This window comes from Cnephaeus nilssonii (assembly GCF_951640355.1).
Source record: "Cnephaeus nilssonii genome assembly, chromosome: 7".
Taxonomy (NCBI): Eukaryota; Metazoa; Chordata; class Mammalia; order Chiroptera; family Vespertilionidae; genus Cnephaeus; species Cnephaeus nilssonii.
In genome coordinates, this window is record NC_137078.1 from 62,971,941 (window position 1) to 62,990,660 (window position 18,720).

An 18,720-nucleotide genomic window follows, 5' to 3' on the forward strand; every position below is an offset into this window, starting at 1 on the left:
CTCTTTCTGCTTCTTCTTATTCACCCCACGCTCTTTACCTACCTATGAAATTTCCCTTTAAACCAGGACTTAAATTCAAATTCAGGAAATAGTATATCCTCCCATATAAATCATCATAATAAGCGTTTTTGGAGTGTTCACCATGTGTCAGGCACTGTGATAAGAGCTTTATATAGCATCTCATTTAATCCTCTCCACACCCCAGTGAAGTAAACACTACTATTACTCCCTCTCGTAATTGTGGAAACTAAGGTACTGAGGTTGAGTCATAGTCACATACCTCATAAAGGGGAACAGCTGGAGACTCCCATCCAGGGCCTTCTCTGTCCATGACCCTAGGCTGTGAATTAAGCTCCAGGACTGGCCCCTGAGCTGGGCCCAGGCCTCTGATTACTAATGAGGAGTAGGGGCTCAGGAAAACAAAATACACAGAGTGTCCTCCTTCTGTTTTGCACACACACACAAAATATTGTTATACTTTCCTTGCTAAGGAAGTCCTACTCTTCACAAGACTTTCTTCCCAACCCCTTGACCTTTCAGGAAAGGGGCTGAGGGCCCTGGGAAGGCTCTGTAGGAGACCGGAGGAGCTCAGTGTCCCCTCTCTAGGACGGGTATTTTTAGAGCTGGCCGCACTGTTTACAAGGAAGCTGGTCCCCTGTGCCTGCCCTCTCCCTACAGGGAAACACTGGCCACCAGCTCCTCCCGCCGCCCGGACTCCCGCCAGCCCTTCCTTCCTCCCTCCTGGCTGCTCCTTTCCTGTCATCTCTATCAATCAGCACATGGTGCACTGTCATTCTCGCCCTGAGAGCCTCCTGGGAGGCCAGCTGTGCCCTGGCACTGGAGAAGAGCAGGATGTTGCCATGAGCGGAGAAGATGGCCCTGGCAGCGGGCAATGGGCTGGGAGTCCTGTCATGGGCATCTCTCTGGAGCAGTCATGGAAGCTCACTCGCTGTGCCTTCTGAGCAAAGGCCTGGGAGCCTGGAGAGCACGGGAGTGGCGGATGAAGAGGCACAGGGCAGGTGGGAGGCTCAGCCCTGCCTGCCGCTCTCACCATGTGCCCACACTCTGAACCGTGACAAGTTGCTCATCCTCCTGAGCCTCCCTTTCTGCAGCTGGAGAGCAAGGAGGCTTTGAACAGTGCTGGCTCTGCATTCATGCCTGTCTGAGCCTCCTCAATCATTAGGTGAGAATACTTAGGCCTCACTCATGGGGGGTGACAGCGCGTATTAAATAGGACAGTAAGGGAAAGCCCTGGCACACAGTGGGTCTGCAAGTCATAGGACCATTGGTAATCATTTCCATAGGCACAAAGGAAGTTCTCCACCGGGAATGCTCTCCTTATTCTTACAGCTCAGGGCTCTTTCACCTTTAAGTCTACAGAAAACCTCTCCTCCGACTATGCGCTCTAGAAAATTATTTATTCCTTCTCTCCAGCCCTGCAGGCCGGTCCCACTGGGGTTCAGGAGCCTGGTAGCAGACCGCAGAGGCGCCTTCTCTGAGTCACAGCTCTGTGGCTTCCCAGGCAGGCTGCACACCTGGACCCCACCCCACTAGCTCTTGAGAAACATCATCCAGACCCAGAGCAACTGGACCTGACCCGGGTAAGCTAGCAGGCTGGGTAGGAACCTGGACCCAGGCAGCCCAGCCCCCACCCAAGCTTTCCCAGATGTGGGAAGCCTGCAAGGGCTCCAAGCTCCTCAGAGGAAGTGCCTTCCCACTCTGTCCCGTGGGCAGGCTGGACTTCTCCAGAGACTGAAAGAGGTTCAGGGACTGATAGCAGAGGCACTAAACCCCCACCAATGCCTCCTTCCCCCGCCTCCTGTTTCCCACTTCCTCTCCCCAGCCCCTTTCCTTCCCCCTCCTCTGCTTCCTCCACCTCCTCTTCCTCATATCCACCCTCCTCCTCTTCCTCCTGCTCTTCCACACAGCTGTGCTTTTGACCCAACTGAGAGCCTACTACATTCTTAAGGGGAAATCCCAGCAGAGGAGAGAGAGACTGACTTCCTGTGGTCTGTGTCTCTGCTTCTTAGTCCACAAGGTGTCCTGGTGGCCTCTGATGTGCCAAGCTCTGGCCAACAACTCAACAACTCGGAGGCATGGCCAAGGCCAATTAGCCTGGTGGGCAGGGGCCAGGGCGGCACTCCTGGTTGGTTGTCAGGAAGCTTTGACCACCTTCTCTACTGTCTCAAGGTCCTGCATTCACACTTTTTCTAGTGCCATGTAATATATTACCTGAACCTTAATTAGAAGGGGACACTTCAGGAGACGGTAGTATGGAACGAGGTGCTCCTTTTCTCTCCATCCCTGGCTCACTAAACAACAGAAGCTGCATGTTTAATGAGGCAAAGCCTGAACGAGTAGGGGTGCCACCCAGCGAAGGCTAAAGGCAAAGAGGCTGGAGACACGGGATGGGACAGATCATGCCAGCAGCCATTGTCCCCTCCCATCTTCATCAAGGGCTGATCGCAGCAAGGACGTGGAGGCTGGGCTGGAGAAATGAGAGAACAGCGGTAAGGACACCTCATGGGAAACCACTCTCTGGTCCCACGGAACCGCCTTTATCCCTGATCCTTCTAACTCACCCCTGACCTGAGAGGAACCTGAAGAGTTCCCAGGGATGTGCTCATTCCCAAGCCTCCTCCTCACCCGCCTTCTGTCTCTTAGTAGATGGGTGGATTTAGGCAAGTCCTTTAGCCTATGTGGCTTTATTTTCTTCATCTGTGACTCAGAGAAAGTGTGTGTGTGTGTGTGTGTGTGTGTGTGTGTGTGTGTGTGTGTACATTCGCAAATGCGCACATACCAAGAGTTGTTATGACGCTTAAATAAATAAGACGCTATGGAAGGAAGCCCTTTAGAAAGCACAGGCAGTTCCCTACCTCTCCTCACCCTCAGCTGCTATTCCCATTCCAGGAGGGGAAATCCTCACCCGGAAAGCCGTGTTCACACTGGCGCAGATCCCAGGGCGTGCGCCCTGCGGAGCCTGGGTCTCTCCCTTTCCATTTCCCTTGTTGACTTCCAGTGACTGTTGTTGGCTCGCAGACGGACAAGCAGTTCTCTAGAACTTGCCCAGCTGCCAGGCTACTGTCTCACCTTGGCTCCCTGGGAGACAGTCTGCTCAGGTCGACTATTTAATGAAGGAAGAATTGTGATTAGAAAATGCCAGGTGTCATAGTGATCATTGGGTTCCACCATGGGGGAGAGTAATGAACAGGGAGTTCCTACAATACACAGGGAGTGTGCTGGCTACCTGAGCTACAGATGGGGTGAAAGGGGGCCCTGGCCTCCAGGAGCTCGCAGCAGAGGAAGAGACGGATACATAGACAGGTAAAGATAACACAGTGTGCCATGGATTGAGAGGCTGCAATTAGGGAGGCACCCCCAAGTCCTCTAGCACTTACCAACCTGAAGTCATATTGTGATTTGATTATTTGTACTCTGTATTCCCACAGAGTGCAAATTCTAAAAAGGCAAGATACGAGAAGGTCCCATCCTGTGTGTCCAACCTCTTCGCCTATTAGCTTTCGCTAGTTGCCACCACTACTAGTTCAGGCTTTGCCCCATTAAACATACTCTCAGCACATAGTAGGTGCTCATTTAGGAAGTATTTGTGAATGAGTGCATGGCTTGAGGAAGCACAGAGGGTTGTGGCTGCTTAGCCCAGTATAGGGGTAGGGGTCACAAAAGACTTCCTGGAGGAAGAGGCTTGGCCAGGAGCATGGTGTTCCAAAACTTGTCCTCCTCCAACATTCCCTAGTTCACGACTTCCTTACCAGTCAGTGAGGTCACACCCACTTTATGAATGAAGAACAAATATCATAGAAGGGGAATCAGCTTGGTGAAGTTCACTCGGCTGGAAGAGGTAAGACTTGAGCTCAGTTCTCCTAAGTTGAAAGCCTGTGCCTTCTCCACACAGGCCTGTAAAACCATTCAAGACAGGACTAAGTCCAGAAGACAGATCATCATCACCAACATTAACATCAAACTCCATCATCATCATCTTCTTCTTCTTCTTCATTTTTATGGCAGCCAAATTTTAATGAGTGCTCACTCTATGCCAGGCACCTTTCTAAAAACCCTATACTTGTTAACTCATCTATATATACAAAACCCTAATATGCAAATAGACCAAACAGCAGAACAACTGAACAACCAGTCGCTATGATGTGCGCTGACCACCAGGGGGCACATGTGGAATATGGCGGGCGTCAGCTGCGGTGGGATGGTGGAGCAGGTGGGGGGGGGGGGGACCAACCAAGGCGGGGTGCCAGTTGCTGTCATCAGGGTGAGGCTCTGGTGGTTACTGAAAATTCTTTGCTCCCGCACCACGGTCCCACCTGGCACTCCCACCTGCTGCTGGCACCCGGTGCTGGCCCCAATCGCTCAGCGCCGTGAGTGGATGCGAGCAGTGGCTGTTGGCCTGATCACCCCTAAGGGCTTCTCCACCTCCCCCTGCTCCTGAGGGGCAATTGGGGCAGCATCCACAGCTTGCCTACTGATGGCGATAGCCCCACTCGTACCTGCTGCAGGCATCAGCCCAAATCACTCCGCGCCATCAGCGGGTGCGAGTGGGGCCAGCGTCATCAACGCATGGAAGCGGCAGCAGCAGGAGCGGGGCTGCTGGCAGACAGGGGACCAGAAGCCATGGCAAGAGGGGCCAGGCAGGGTCGCTGAGGATGGGCCAAGACCCGCCCCTGTGTCCACCACGGCCCACAGTTCCTTTCAAGGTACACAAATTCGTGCCCTGGGCCCCTAGTTCTTCATAACTACCTAATGATCTAGTCTTAATTATTGTTCCCAATTTATAGATGAGCAAATTGAGGCACTTTGAAATAACTTTCTTAGGGCATACTGGTAAGTGAAAGGTCCAAGATTCAAACCCATGTAGTCTGGCCTTAAAGCTTACATGATTAATCATTTCATCTCCTGCCTCAACAGACCATGCCCACCTCCTCCAACTCTAAGAGCCTTCTAGAGATTCCACAACTGAGCACTCTGTAGTTCCAAACTCTATACTAGGTACTGTGAGGAAAGCTACAAAGAAGAAATGAATAAAGTTCCTGCCTTTACAAAGTGACTGACCTGGAAAGAAAGATGTAAGTCTAGAGGCATCCATGCCCCTATGATATGGAGGAAACAGATGAGAGAGAATGAAGCCAGTACATCACCTGACTCAGAAAAGGGAGGTGGAAGAGAAAGACCCCTGTTCCAGCCAACTGGGCCCTTCCTGGGGCTTGGTAATTTGGTTTCACCTTCAATTCTGTGATTGTCCCTATATTCTTTTAACTTAAATCTCACTTTTTTGCTTAAGCAAATTTAATTGATCCTTGTGACAGCTTTAAATAATAAAGGCAAGAAGTTCATGAGTTCCAATTTGGAAAGGAGAGGACAGGCAAGGAAGAGGGGCCAACGGCAGAACTGAAAGAATATGTTCACCAATTTGATGAGTCATGCAAGTGCAGGGGTGTCCAAGGGGAAGTCCCAAGCTATAGGCTTGAGAGACTGGAGAGAGATGGTGGTGTCTTTAGCAGAAGTAGACAATTCAGAAGATAAACTGTATGGAGGGTAAGGGCGGGGGCGGGGGTGGAGGAAAGGAAAATGTATTCCTTCAGTTATTCACTCATTCATTGAACAGTTGTTTTCCACGCCCGATCTCGACACTGGAGAATCAATAGTGGATAAGGTGAGCTCTGATTTGGATAGTATATGTGGGCCATCACTGACTTAATCACTGAGCCAACAGTAAGCACCAACTATGGCCCATGCGCTGTCTATAGAACTGAGCACAAATCCAGGCAGTGATGTCCAGCGGGCAGCTGGAAAGAGGTGTGACCTGGCATTTCTGTTGGAAGCATCATACCCAGAGAGATACTTTGGGAAGTTGTGGGAGAAAGCTCTCAGAGAAGAGAAGTCTCATTCTACAAGCCTTGTCTATCATGCCTGGGCTTCCTCCATGAGCCGAGAACACAATGTTTCTTTGGCCTGTGTGGCTGAGCACGGGCACTGAAAGAGCTTGGGTGTAGGAGTCCAATCTGGTGCCAGCCCGGATTTACACACCAGCCCATGAATGACCCAAATGAGTTGGGCTTGCCTGGCAGAGTCTCGGTTCCCTCAGCTACAAAATGAGGGTATGAATGCTCATCTGAGAGCTGAGAGTAAGAAAGAAGGTACAAGGCCATTCACTCAACCACAAACAGGGAGTGAACACCTACATGTACCAAGTTCTGGATAAAGGACTTAAGCAGAAGTCAGTGTTAGGGGGTTCATCTGGCATCTGTGAAAGCTTTGGGGCTGCCATGGCTGGGTTTTGATTCACCTCAAACGGCCAATTCCTATCTGCCCACCAGGAATCAACACCAATCTGCCCCTGCCCTAGCCTATATATATATATATATAAAAAAAAAAGGTGATCTTTGTACCAATGAGAGAAGAAAGAGAAAAATGCAGGTTTCGCTGTCCTCGGCAGAGTTTTCCTGAGCGGCAGAAAAAGGGCCCACGTGAACCATGCTGTTCTTGGCAGCCACTACTCCACTCCTCGCAGCCAGAGGCTTAAAGCGTTATTTGTGGTTTAAGTTACAAGCAAGGGCGAAACCCCAGAAAAGGGGGGGGAGGGGAGAAAACATTTTAAAAGTTGAGAAAATTGCCCTGTGTTCTCAAGTGCGGGCAATTTGTCCAAACACCTGAGCTCTGTAGAATCCTAGTGGTCTGCCTGTGGTTTTATATTCTGGGGCTCTGGGCCCAGTGCTGGGGGTGGGGGCCGTTTTTCATACATTAAGAAAATCACAAAATCACTTTTTATGAGATATTAATGAATAGCTTTACTGCTTCAATGGCGATATTGTTGGAGGTTTTGAAAAAAATCCAAGTCCGTGGTTGGGGGTGATGTTGTTTTGAAGATTGCTGCATAAAGCATTTCACAGTCATTATAGGGGAGTCTGGGCGTTGCCCCCAGATCCACAGCAGAGGACACTGAACATTTTAGGCACAGAAGAACCTTTTAAGGCCTTCAAGTTAAGTCCAACCCTCTCCTTACGTTGATGATAAAAACAAGGCCCAGAGAAGGTAAGAAATATGCCAAAGATAGCACAGTGTGTTTATGGTAGAAGCGAGTCTAGACCCCAGGCTCCTGGACTCCCAGCAGCCTTTGAGGCAGCCCAGAGGTGACATTCCACCTCAGAAACCACGGCTGGCCTCCCCTTCGTGTTGACATTTCTGCGGCAGTGACTTTGAAAGCTGCCTTTTATGGTCCTGGCTTTGGAAGGGCAAACACTGCTATCAGTAGAATAACACAGGTGGCTTCTAGAGTTGGGCCCAGGTGGAGTGGGGCAGGAAGTGAGGCCCCTGCGCACAGGCAGACATGACCCAATCACCTGTCTGGGTTCAGAAGGGTACACAGGCTTTCCTCGAGGAGTAGGACAAGAGGCCAGTGTGCTGGTGAAGGGCTTGGCTTTGCGGCAGACAAGATGGGCTCAAGTCCCCACGGCCTTACTTGACAACTGTGCAACTTCCACAAGCTCCCTGACCGGGCTATGCCGCAGAGATCACGATCGCTCAGTCCCATCAGCCATGTCTTATAGTGACTAGTGTATTGGATAGCACAGGTACACAATTATCAAAGGAAGTTCTGTTGGCCAATGCTGGTAGGGGCGCTGGGCTGTTGACAGGGGTGCCTGATGCTGGATCTCACCCTCCTGAGCCACCTGAAAACAGGGCTTGCCCAGGTGAGGTCTCCAGCTCTAAGGGCTCAGGCTCATGTGGAGACACCCAGGGCTCCAGGCTCCTCTCTCTTTTTGGTCCTCTCTAATGCTGCAAGGATTTGGCTTCCAGCTTGGGCACCTGGCTGAGTGCCTCTCCCATGCTTCCTGGAGCAAAATCCCAGGGAGGAAGGAGGTGCGCAGCCAGAGGCAAGTGGCTGGGAATACCTGAGGCAAATGCTGCAATATAGAGTGAGAAAGCCTTGCATTCGAACCATGGCTCGTCCACTTGGTGTTAGTGGCCCTGGGTAAGTCAATGACACTCTATGCCTCAGTTTCCACATCGGTGCTCTCTGCCTGCCACATCATGAACCAGTGAGAGAATGAGTCAGTGGAGGTAAAAACACTAAGTAAATGAAGTACACACTTAGTAATACTTAGCAAAGAATGGGGAACTCCTAAAAGTAGGGGCTTGCCTTTCTCTTATTCAGCCTCTTTCTTCACCAAAAAGGTATTTACATAGAAGGATGCAGGCAGCTGCCTTTGAATCTCTGTAAATCCATGTTGTGCTACTTGGAAACATTCTCTAGAAGGCAGGAGATTAGGAGAAGCTGGTCTCCCAGAGACACCCTGGAGGAAGAGGAGCTGAGGAAGGAGAAAAAGGGGACACATTCTTTGAACACCTATAATGTACTAGATACTGTGATAGTCACTTTCGTACATGAAAAGAGATGGTGATGATGATGGCAAACTTTATCACCAGGTACAGTTCTTAGTGCTTTACACATATTAACCACATTTTGTAGATGAGGAAACTGAGACAAGAGAAGTTACAATAAGTCAGAAGGGTCACCCTAAGCTGAGGTTTGCATCTCAGCTGTGTGCCTCCTGGGGCCATCATACAACCCCGCTCCCATAGTCTGCATCTTGTTGGAGTCTCCTCACCTGCCCCTTTCAGACAAGGTAACTGAGGCTCAGGGAAATTAGGCTCACACAGAGGAGGGAGAAGAGGTTCCACCAGTTTTTTCTTTTTTCTTCAAAAGTATTTCCTACTTTGGCTATCTTTTTAACTGATAGAAAGATATTATTCAATTTGAGTCTAAATCTAGCTTCCTATTACTTCCTTGCTTGAAACTTATTTTTCCCTTTGGGTCAGAAAGAAGAAATCTACTCCCTCATTCATAGGGAAACTTCCAAGATTCCCAAATCCCACTCTCCCACTTCTTCTCCCTTCTGTTCCTCATGAAAAAGCAATGCAGGTCCATCAGCCTAGACAAGCATGACAACATCATCCCCTTCTGTGTTCTGGTTCTGAGCTTTAGGACAAGTTCTGGTTTGACTATGACCATCTGAAAATGTGAAACTAGAATTTAACCCCACATTCCAGCTCTAGTCTGACCTTAGAGGAAGTGCAATGTCACCTTATGTTTTGACACTATGCTCCTAGTGATACATCCCAAGTTCACATTATCTTTTTTGGCAGCCACCTCCACATTTCGACTCATGACTCCCTCATGTCCTGATTTCCTGTTCATTATCCTTTCCTCTACTTGGCCTGATTTCTTAAGACCTCTCTGGTTACATTATGCTGAGATTCTTGAAGAATCCCTTTAGCAAGTAACTTGGAGAAGCCCTCAGATTTGGGGCTAGTTAATCCACACCCTCAAATGAAGGTCTTCAAAATCTCAAAGATACTTGGATCCAGAGGGGACTGGAAAAGGCTCTCTGACCCCAGGGGAGCCAGCAGATAGAGGGCTATTTCATCAAAAGTCAGATCCATAAGTGACTGGAAGATACTCCTTCTAGAGGAGCAAACGCTGCTGCCATCTTGTCACTTTCAGAAGAGCTTGGGAGCCACAGTCCATTCATACTTCAGAGTAGTGATGGGTAGTCGAGGCTGGAACCCAACAAGACTGGACTCAAAGCCACTTACCAGCTTTATGATTTCAGGCCAAGGACAACATCTTTAAGCCTCAATTTCTCTCTGTAAAACTGAGGCCATAATGGTACCCCATCATGATGTTGACAGAGTAAAAAAGAAAACATGGGTAAACGACTTACCCCAGGGCCTTGGTCCATGGTGGGAGCTCAGCTTTTGTGATGATTTCTTCAAGCCTGTGTTCTCTCATTCAAGCATTTCTTCAGCAAGTATTCACTGAGGGTGGGCAGGGGCAACTGGGTGCTACAGAGGGAAAATGCAGATGCTAACAAAAGCCTGAGAGCAGGCTCAGCTCTGGCAGCTAAAGATGCTTCTAGGGAACTAGCCAAATGCTCTACAGAAACCTCTCTGATTCTGGGTTCGGACTGCTGGCCACAACACATACTTCACACATACACACACACACACACACACACACACACACACACACACACACCTTCTCCTGGGCCATCTCTGAGTTTGAAGCTTCTCAGATTACTTTCAATGTGACCTTCCATAAATCCCATAACTCATAGCCTCTGGCACATTTCTTATAAAACAGATAGTAATACCCACAGAGCTGACTTTTTGTAGTAGATTGAACAGTGACATATGTAAAGTGACCAGCCAAGCCCGCATTTGGACAATGCTCCATAACTTTTAGCTGCATTTCCACACCACTCCCTCTGCCTGCCAGTCCTCTACTATCATATGCCAAGCTTGGGCTAGATGCTGGTGGCCAACAGGTTAATGAGAAGTCCATAGGGAGTTTAAAGTTTTGGGGGGATAAACATTTGAATCTCCAACCCAAATAGAGAGTGCTAAAGACTCTGATGGACTTATATCCAAGGCAATGTGGGAACACCAGGAAGGTCAAATCACTTTGCCTGGCCCGCCCTCAATTTCTGCATCTGTCAAAGGGGTACAATTTGTTTCTATCTCACATGAGATGACTCAGTGAGTTAGTAAATGTGAAACTATATTGGAAAGTTGAGTTCTGTTCTCTATTTATTTACCTGGTTCCTCATTACACTTGAACCCATTGAGGGAGGGCCTATCCCCAGCACATTAGCACAGAGCAGGTCCACAGTGGTTGAGTAAACTGTTATAAGAATTTATTATCTAATCTTATCCTTGCAGACCCCAAGAGGTTTCCCCATTTTATAGATGGAGAGAAAACAGAGCACAAAGTTCAAAGAGTTGTCTGGCAACCAGTGACTGAGCCAGGCACCTTTAGACCTGATCTTATGACCTTTCTACTAGATTCTACCACACAGGCCACTCTGGCTGGGGTGGAGAGTCACTGCTCGCCCGGACACGATTAACCTTTCTCCATGGCTCACTGAGCCAACCCACCAGCCTCTCACACTGAGTCATGGACCAAGGTGGACCTGAGACCTGAGGAGAAAGCAGAGCCGTCCTGTTGAACAAGTGTGCCAGGGATCCCTCAGGCCAGCACATCGCCTGGGAAATCCCTCATGCAGGGTGAAGATGGGGCAAGTACAGAGACGTCATGCTAGGTCCACTCCCCTCTTTCACAAGAGTGTCTGAAGGACAACACCTAACTGTCCCCAGTGGGTTGTCACTCAGAGGCATCCCTTCCTCTCCACTCCCTGTGCTAACACCCTAACATCTATCCTACCATCTTTTATCTTGACTGGGCTCCCAGCTCCACTCTATTAACCTAAGAACTTGAGTAACCTGCTATAGTCACGCATTATGACTATGTCATGCTTATGTTCAAAAATATTTAACAGCTCCCTAGTACATAGGGAATAAAGTCAGTGTGGCCTTCCAGGCCCTCCTGATTACACCTCATGCTTCTCACAAACTCTTAGGTTCTCTATAGAGGAGATTGATACATGCTGAGGGAAAACAACTAACTGCTCATCAAAGACCCAATTTCTAAACCAAACGATCAACGGGCTTTCTCTGAGGGAAGGTCCAGTTGTGTGATTTTGGGAAAATGAGTAACCCTCCCTAAGTCATATGACCTTGGACAAGTCATTTTACCACTGAAGCCCATTCTCTATCAGTTAAATGGAGATAAGAATACAATCATATCCACCTCACAGGATTACTGGGTGGCTTATCAGACACCGTGAAAAACATAAGAAAATAATTTTAACAATATGCTTTATTTACCCAATATATCCAAAATATTATCAATTCAACACATACTCAATTTACATGGCTAATGAGACATTCTATTTTTCATACTAAGACTTTGAAATCCAGTGTGCATTTCATATTCATAACATCTCAATTCAGACCAGGCGCGTTTCAAGTGTTCAATAGCCACAGGCGACTGGTGGCTACTGAGGTAGACAATGCGGGTCGGGACTCATGTAAGTGCCCTTGCTGGGTGCTCCCCTGGCACCTGAACTTACAAGGGAAGAAATAACCCTTCCCATGGCAAGCGTGTTTACTTGACTTACCTGCAAGCAATTCCCCTAAGGAGAGGGAACGAGTGGTATCCCCAGGGCCTAACATAGTACCTAGCACAGAGCAGACACTTAATAAATACTTGTTAAACAAATATTATTCAGTCCTCTACCCCCAATACCCAGCCCAGTGCTTGACCCTCAGTAGGCATTTAATAAAGACTTATTAAATTAATGAAGTAACGACCCGGTATTTTAATGGTAAGTGAGTTTGCTATTTGCCAGCAGGTGAAAACCAGGCAGTTTATTGCAGGGGAGACAATGGTACCTTTCTAGCCCTGAAGGTAACACCTGCCATTAAGTCAAGTTTCCTTCACCACCTCCTTCCCCCAAAACAAAACTGGAGCCAGATGGGAAGCCGTGGGCCTGCACATTCGGTGGAGATCCCCCAATGCAGTGATAGGTAAGCATATCAAGTTCCCATAAAGAAAGAAAGTTAACTCCCAAAGAAGGCCTAATTGCTCTCTCTCTCACTGTATTCTTTTTTCTCTCAAGATCAATTCAGCAATGTACAAGGTAAGAGGCTCCAAAAACCTGCCAAGCATTGTGCAACGGAAATCTAGTAAGAAAACTTTACATTAGGTCAGTGATAATCACAACGATGGGGCATTTCAGCCTCGGCATCTCTGCTCACAAACTTGATGACCTGAAGCAACCCATGAGCATGAACTTGCCCGTGTGCAGGCTGGGAGTGCCGGCACCGACGTCTGGCTAGGCGAGGACTCTGTAAGAGCAGAGTTCCCCTGCACACACCCATGCTCAGTGACTGCTCACTTGCATTGTTCCCTCGCTGAACCTGCAGGCTCTCCCAAATTTGCAAAATGAGCCTTCTTATTATTTTTGTCTTGAGGTCAGCCATAGGCTGGATGATTTTCTTAGAGTTGTGGAGAGCTTTCTTTCCCCTCCTTGTGGACAACTCACACAAACACTATTTGGAAAGATCTGGGCGAGTCGTCTCTCTGGAGTCTGGTGGCAAGCCAGGAGGCTGGTCACAAAGGCTGCATTCAGCTGCAAACAGCAGCCTGATGGGCAGGGGCCATGTCCCAAACATTCTTGACTAGGCATGGGGGTGGGGGGAGGAGGGAGGTGTTACCGGCCTTCAAATATTTGTTGCTCTATCTCCATAGCAACTGCAGTGGCCATAGTGAAACCTTGAAACTGCACATCGAAACTTGGGAGGTGCTGCGAAGTCAGGCCTGATTGGGAGAATGCTTTCCCCTGGACTTCCCCTCTGCTCTCTCACTGAGCAGCTTTCCAGCTCCTTTCAAAGGGCACTAAAGACAAGCTATTATGCTGGCTGCACACAGTCTGATGCCTGCTCTAATGAAAGATTTTTGTGCAGAGACTGTACCAAATTGCCCAGGACAGCTTTTAAGTGACTTACATCAGATGTAGTGGCCTGGGACAGTGACACTACCTACTACCCGTGTGACCTTGGGCAAGTCACTTATAGTCACAGAGTCCTTTGGGGCGGGGGGAGGGAGGGAGGGAGGTGGGTGGGAATCAAGCCCAATTCCCAGTTCAGTAAACTCTTATTGATACTTACCCTGAGCTACTGCAAAGCTAAAAACACATGGCTATTGTTCTCGGGGAGCTAATAGGACCTACCAGGCAGAGCTGTGTTAAATAGCAGGTTGCATCACACCAGGTGCCCACTGCCCAGCCCCCAGTGGGGACCAGACATACTATAAAAGTTTACTTCCCTTCCTTCTTCATACTGGGCTACTCCAAAGACAGCCCTGAAAGATTAACAAGAGCCCAGCTACTTTCATAACATTCTTCTCACATCCAAGGTAAACTTACCAGTTTGAACATAACTGGGAATGAACTGAACTTTTATCGATTTTATACATTTTGTCTTCATTACAACAGGCTTTCACAACCCATATCTCATTGGACTTTCATAACTCTCTGTTGGATTTGGAAGGGCTAGAATTGTTTTTCACTCTAGAGTGAAGGTACTAAGGCACAAAGGTGAAGTGATTTGCCAGGTCACAAAGGGAATTTGGGGCAGAGAAGGAATTCAAACACATATTTCCCAAATTATTATTTTAATGAATATTTCTTGAGCAGCTACTGGGTGCCAACATTGTTCTAGACACTGAGGTTAAAGCAGTGAACAAAACAAATTTCTGTTAAAGAGCTTAAGTTCTAGAGGAGAGAAGATGACTATTAATAATCACATAACTATATATGATATCAGGTAGAAAAGGGCAGTATGGAGAAAAAATAAGCAGAGTAAAGAAAGTAGTGGTACAAGATACTATTTTCTATAGAGTCTTCTGGTAAGTTCTTTCCAAGGAGACCGAAAGAACTGAGGAGCTAGCTATGTGGATACCATTGTGAGAGAGTCTCTCAGCAGGAAGAAGAGCGAGGCTCGAGGCCACAAAGTAGGAACATGTTGGCATGTTTGTGCAACAGCCAGAAGACCAGTGTGGCTAAGCAGAGAGGGGTGGGGAGACTGGCAGGAGGTGAGGCCAAAGAAGATGTGAGGGCCTCTTAGGAGGTGGAATGAACTTTGGGTTTCACCCTGAGTGAGAATGGAGCCATTGGAAGGCTTTGGACAAAGGAGTGACATGATGTGACTTGGCATGCTGAAAATTACCTTTGGTACCCACATGAGCCACGGTCTGAAAAATGGCAAGGATGGACAGGGAGAGCAGCTATTGCAATGGTCTGAGCAGGAAACGAATGGTTGCTCAGGGAGAGTGGTAACAGGGAGCTGGTGAGGAGGGGCGGATTTTGGATCCATTTCTCAGAAAGAGGTAACAGGATGGCTGATAGCTGAAGGTGGGGTATGAGGAAGAAGAGCCAATGATGAAGAAAAGAAAAAAAGAGTCAATGATGACTCCTTGGCCTCTGGACTGAGTAACTAGAAGAATAAAGTTGCCATGTCCAGAGATGGAAAACTCTGGGGGAGGAGCACACTGGGGGCTAATATTGAAGAGTTTTGTTTTAAATATGGTACATTTGAGGTACACATTGGAGCTCCAAAAGGAGGAGCCAGAGAAGGTAAAGGGAGGCAAGCTAGACATATACATTTACCATTCTTTGGAGCACATTATTTAAAGCCATCGGCATGGATTAACATCCCCAAGGGAATGAGTGGGGATAGAGGAGAGGGACAATCTTTGAACATTCTAATGGATGGAGCTAATAAAGAGGGCCAGGCCTCAGCTCTGCAGGAGGGGCCTGTCCGGGTGCACACCTGCCCTGGCAGGTTAGTGAAGGAAGAGCTTCAAGAAAGGAGTGACCCTTAAGGGTCAGACTAGTGATAGGTTAAGGCGAGGACTGAGAGTTGAACTTCTGATTTGGCAAAGAGTGGTCCTTCGCCACCTTCACAATCTCTATTACAGTGAAGTGGTGAAGGCAAAAGCCTGATTAAGTGGGTTCAAGAGAGAATGGGGGAGAGAAAGTGGAGACTGCGAGTAGGTTCAAGTCTTTGGAGAGTTTGTCTAGAAAGAGGAACAGAGAAATGAGGGGAAATGGGGGATCAATGAATGGTTCCTTCCTTCCTTCCTTCCTTCCTTCCTTCCTTCCTTCCTTCCTTCCTTCCTTCCTTCCTTCCTTCTTTCATTCCTTCCTTTCTTACTAACTCTCTTTTTGGAGTTTCTTTTAAAATATGATTGACTTCACAGCATGTTTGTGTACTGATGGGATGGGCTACTAGAGAGGGATGGATTGATGGGCAGGAGAGAGAGAGAGAGGAGCTTTTCTAGGAGCTGTGCTCTTGGATAAGAGAGCAATGGGATCGTTTTCAATCCCTGATGTGTCTTCCACTATGACATGACCCCCAATTAATGAAATTATACATTTGGGGAGCATTTTAAAGTACTTTTCAAATGTAAACATTTCTTTCAATTACATAGAGAAAGTTTACCAGGAGGTGGTGAAAATATTGCCCAATGATTCTTGGAGAACCTGCCTTGGTAGCACAATGAGTTAGCCACTCCTCCTGCTGCTTTCCCTACTGTGTGTGCACACCTCTAACTGCAGGCTATTTACCAGGCAGGCTCCCACTGTAGACGTGAACTCCCCATGGGCGAGGACTGTGCTCCGTTCCTTTCTGCGGCCCCAGGACTAACCAATGACTGGCATGTGTGTATTCACCAATCACTTAGGAAAGTAACAAGAAGAAGGAGTAAAAGAAAGAAGGTGAGAACTGCATATTCCTGCTCTAATAAAACTCTAACCTTTCAAATGAGGCATGAACTTGATATTATTTTATAAATATACCTTCCTGACAGCATGGTGAGCAAACAAGTACTTTCTTTTCTTTTTAATCTGTGAAAGGCAAAGGAAAAGGAGGAAAGGATTTATTGAGTAACCAACAGGAGTAGGAAAAAGCTTTTATTTTGTACACACAGAGTCATCAGCATTACTATTGAGTTAAATAGTCATGTAATGGGATGGGATCCTCATTCAGTAGTGAGCTTCCCATCAGTGGAGGTACATAAACAGAGACTAGATAATGCCTGTGGGAAATCCTGGCATCTATCTAATGGTCATCAGGCTTTGTCACTTATGGTCCAATTCAATCCTGGGAGTCAATGAGTCCAAGTTATATTATTCTACAATTCATCATTGAAATATAAGCACAGAGAATTGCTATATCAGGAGGCACAATAGCATAGTACTTAAACATGTAAATTGTGAAGTCAGGCTGCCAGGGACAAAATCTGGCTCTGCTACTACGAACCATACAATGTGCCTCATAGTTTGCAAATTCATGGATGAGCTTCCTCATCTACAAAAAATGAGAATAATAAAAGGATATGCCTCACTCAAAATCCATCTGAAGTGCTTAGAACATCATCTAACACATAGTAAGTGCTCAATAAATTGTTAGCTATTATTTATGCAGTTTATCCATCTCTTATAGACTGCACCCACAGTGTCCTAGGACCTGTGGGTGTCTGTTAAGGCCCACATTAAACAAAGCCAATTCCAGTTAGAAGAACTGGGCTCAGCAGATAGAAGCCCTTGGGGACTAAGGTGATTTGATGGGGTCCCAGTGGCCCCAGCAAAGCTGGCCCCCCTCCTGCTTCATGAGTGTACCCATCTGCCCTCATTGGGCAACGTGCAGAAACGTTTATGGCGACCTCATTTGTTTTCCTTTCGGTTACTGCTGCCTTCCAAAGGCCAGGAACCACTGAAATTAAACCAAGCCAGGGGCCAGGGGAGCAGAAGGGGCCTGGGCCAGAGCCAGGAGTAATGAAGTGGAAAATGTTCACACCACGGGCAGCATTATAATGCACCTGTACAAACAGAATGAGGCCTGCCCACCCCCTTCCTCCCCAGGGCCCAACATGCCTGGAGGACTTTTTTATGGTTTGCTCTCTCCCTGCCCGATCAATGCTTAGGCCCACAATGAAGATAAGAAACAAAGGCATCCCGAGTGGAACAGGAGAGAAGGGGCAGAATGGGAGGGAAGTGAAAAAAGAGACACACTTAGTCTAAATAATTCCTGAAAGTGCTGGTAAATTCTCTGAAAGCCCCGTTTCCTAAAACTGGGGAGAAATGCACATTGAGTGTCAACCATGTGGCAGGATTTGAACAGGACACTTTCATATACCTTTGCCCATTTCACCCATCCAATATGATTTCGCCACATTTCACACACAAGGAAACCTAAGTCCAAGGAAACAAAGCTAGCAGGTGACCAAATCAAGACTTGAATATGGGTATCACCATTCCTCTTTTATAATGAAGTGACTCCTAGCCAGAATGACTAGAATGTTGAGTGACTTTCCATGAGCCATATAGCTGTTTGCAGATACCCAGAGGCCCAAGCTCTTAGTGTGGTCACCACTGCACCCTGAACAGGTGGGGCCATAAAGGCAGAGGGCCTGGCTTCCCCAGACAGAAGAGTGAGGCCATGTTGTTGTCATGATGGAAGACCGAGGACTAAACAATGATGGACCTCAGACCAGTGTTGTTTAGTGTTTGAAGCAGCATGGCTCTGCATGTCTCCCAATCACACTGAGGCTCAGTATCTTCATCTCTGAAATGGGAATTCTGTGAGCTCGACATACAGTCACTCAACTATTGTTGGTGCAATCAGAAACTTCCTTGGCACCTGAACATGTTGGGGGGAAAGTAAATGCCAAAAGTAAAGGCGATTGCCTTTAACTTATACCACAGTGGCCCACCTTCCATCACCAGCTTCTCTTACATAAGTTGTTAACATTGTAAAAAAAAAAAAAAGCAAACAGATGTAAAAATGCATCCCATCGAGTGTCTGATACAGAGTAGGTCCTGGGAGCTCTTTGTAGACCCAAACAGAGGCTGCTTTTAACCCTCTCATATATAGCATCCTGTAGCTCATAGTAAATGGGTTTCTCAGTGGTTAGAGTATCGGCCAGCAGATTGAAGGGTCGCATGTTCGATTCCAGTCAAGGGCATGTACTTCAGTTGCAGGCTCAATCCCTGGCCCTGGTCAGGGTACATGTGGAGGCAACCAATCAATGTGTCTCTCTCAGGTCGATGTTTCTCTCTGTGTGTCTTTCCCCTAAAAACTCAATGGAAAAATGTCCTAGGGTGAGGATTAACAACAACAACAAAGTGTGTCTGTAAATCTGTTAAGAACTTCGGTAGTTTCTACCATTGTGTCCTTTATTTCCATACTCATGGCGCAGTTGATATCTAGCACCAAGTTTGGTCCAAA

At 47.5% G+C, this 18,720-nt stretch overlaps 1 protein-coding gene across 1 annotated transcript in view; it reads right to left on the reverse strand.

The window, feature by feature from the left end:
* Positions 1-18,720, reverse strand: part of LOC307103485 (uncharacterized protein) — a gene marked incomplete at its 3' end in the record, with an annotated part of 334,890 nt that overhangs the window by 237,454 nt on the left and 78,716 nt on the right. The window contains exon 4 of the mRNA XM_079777833.1: positions 9,753-9,873. The remainder of the gene's footprint in view (positions 1-9,752; positions 9,874-18,720) is intronic.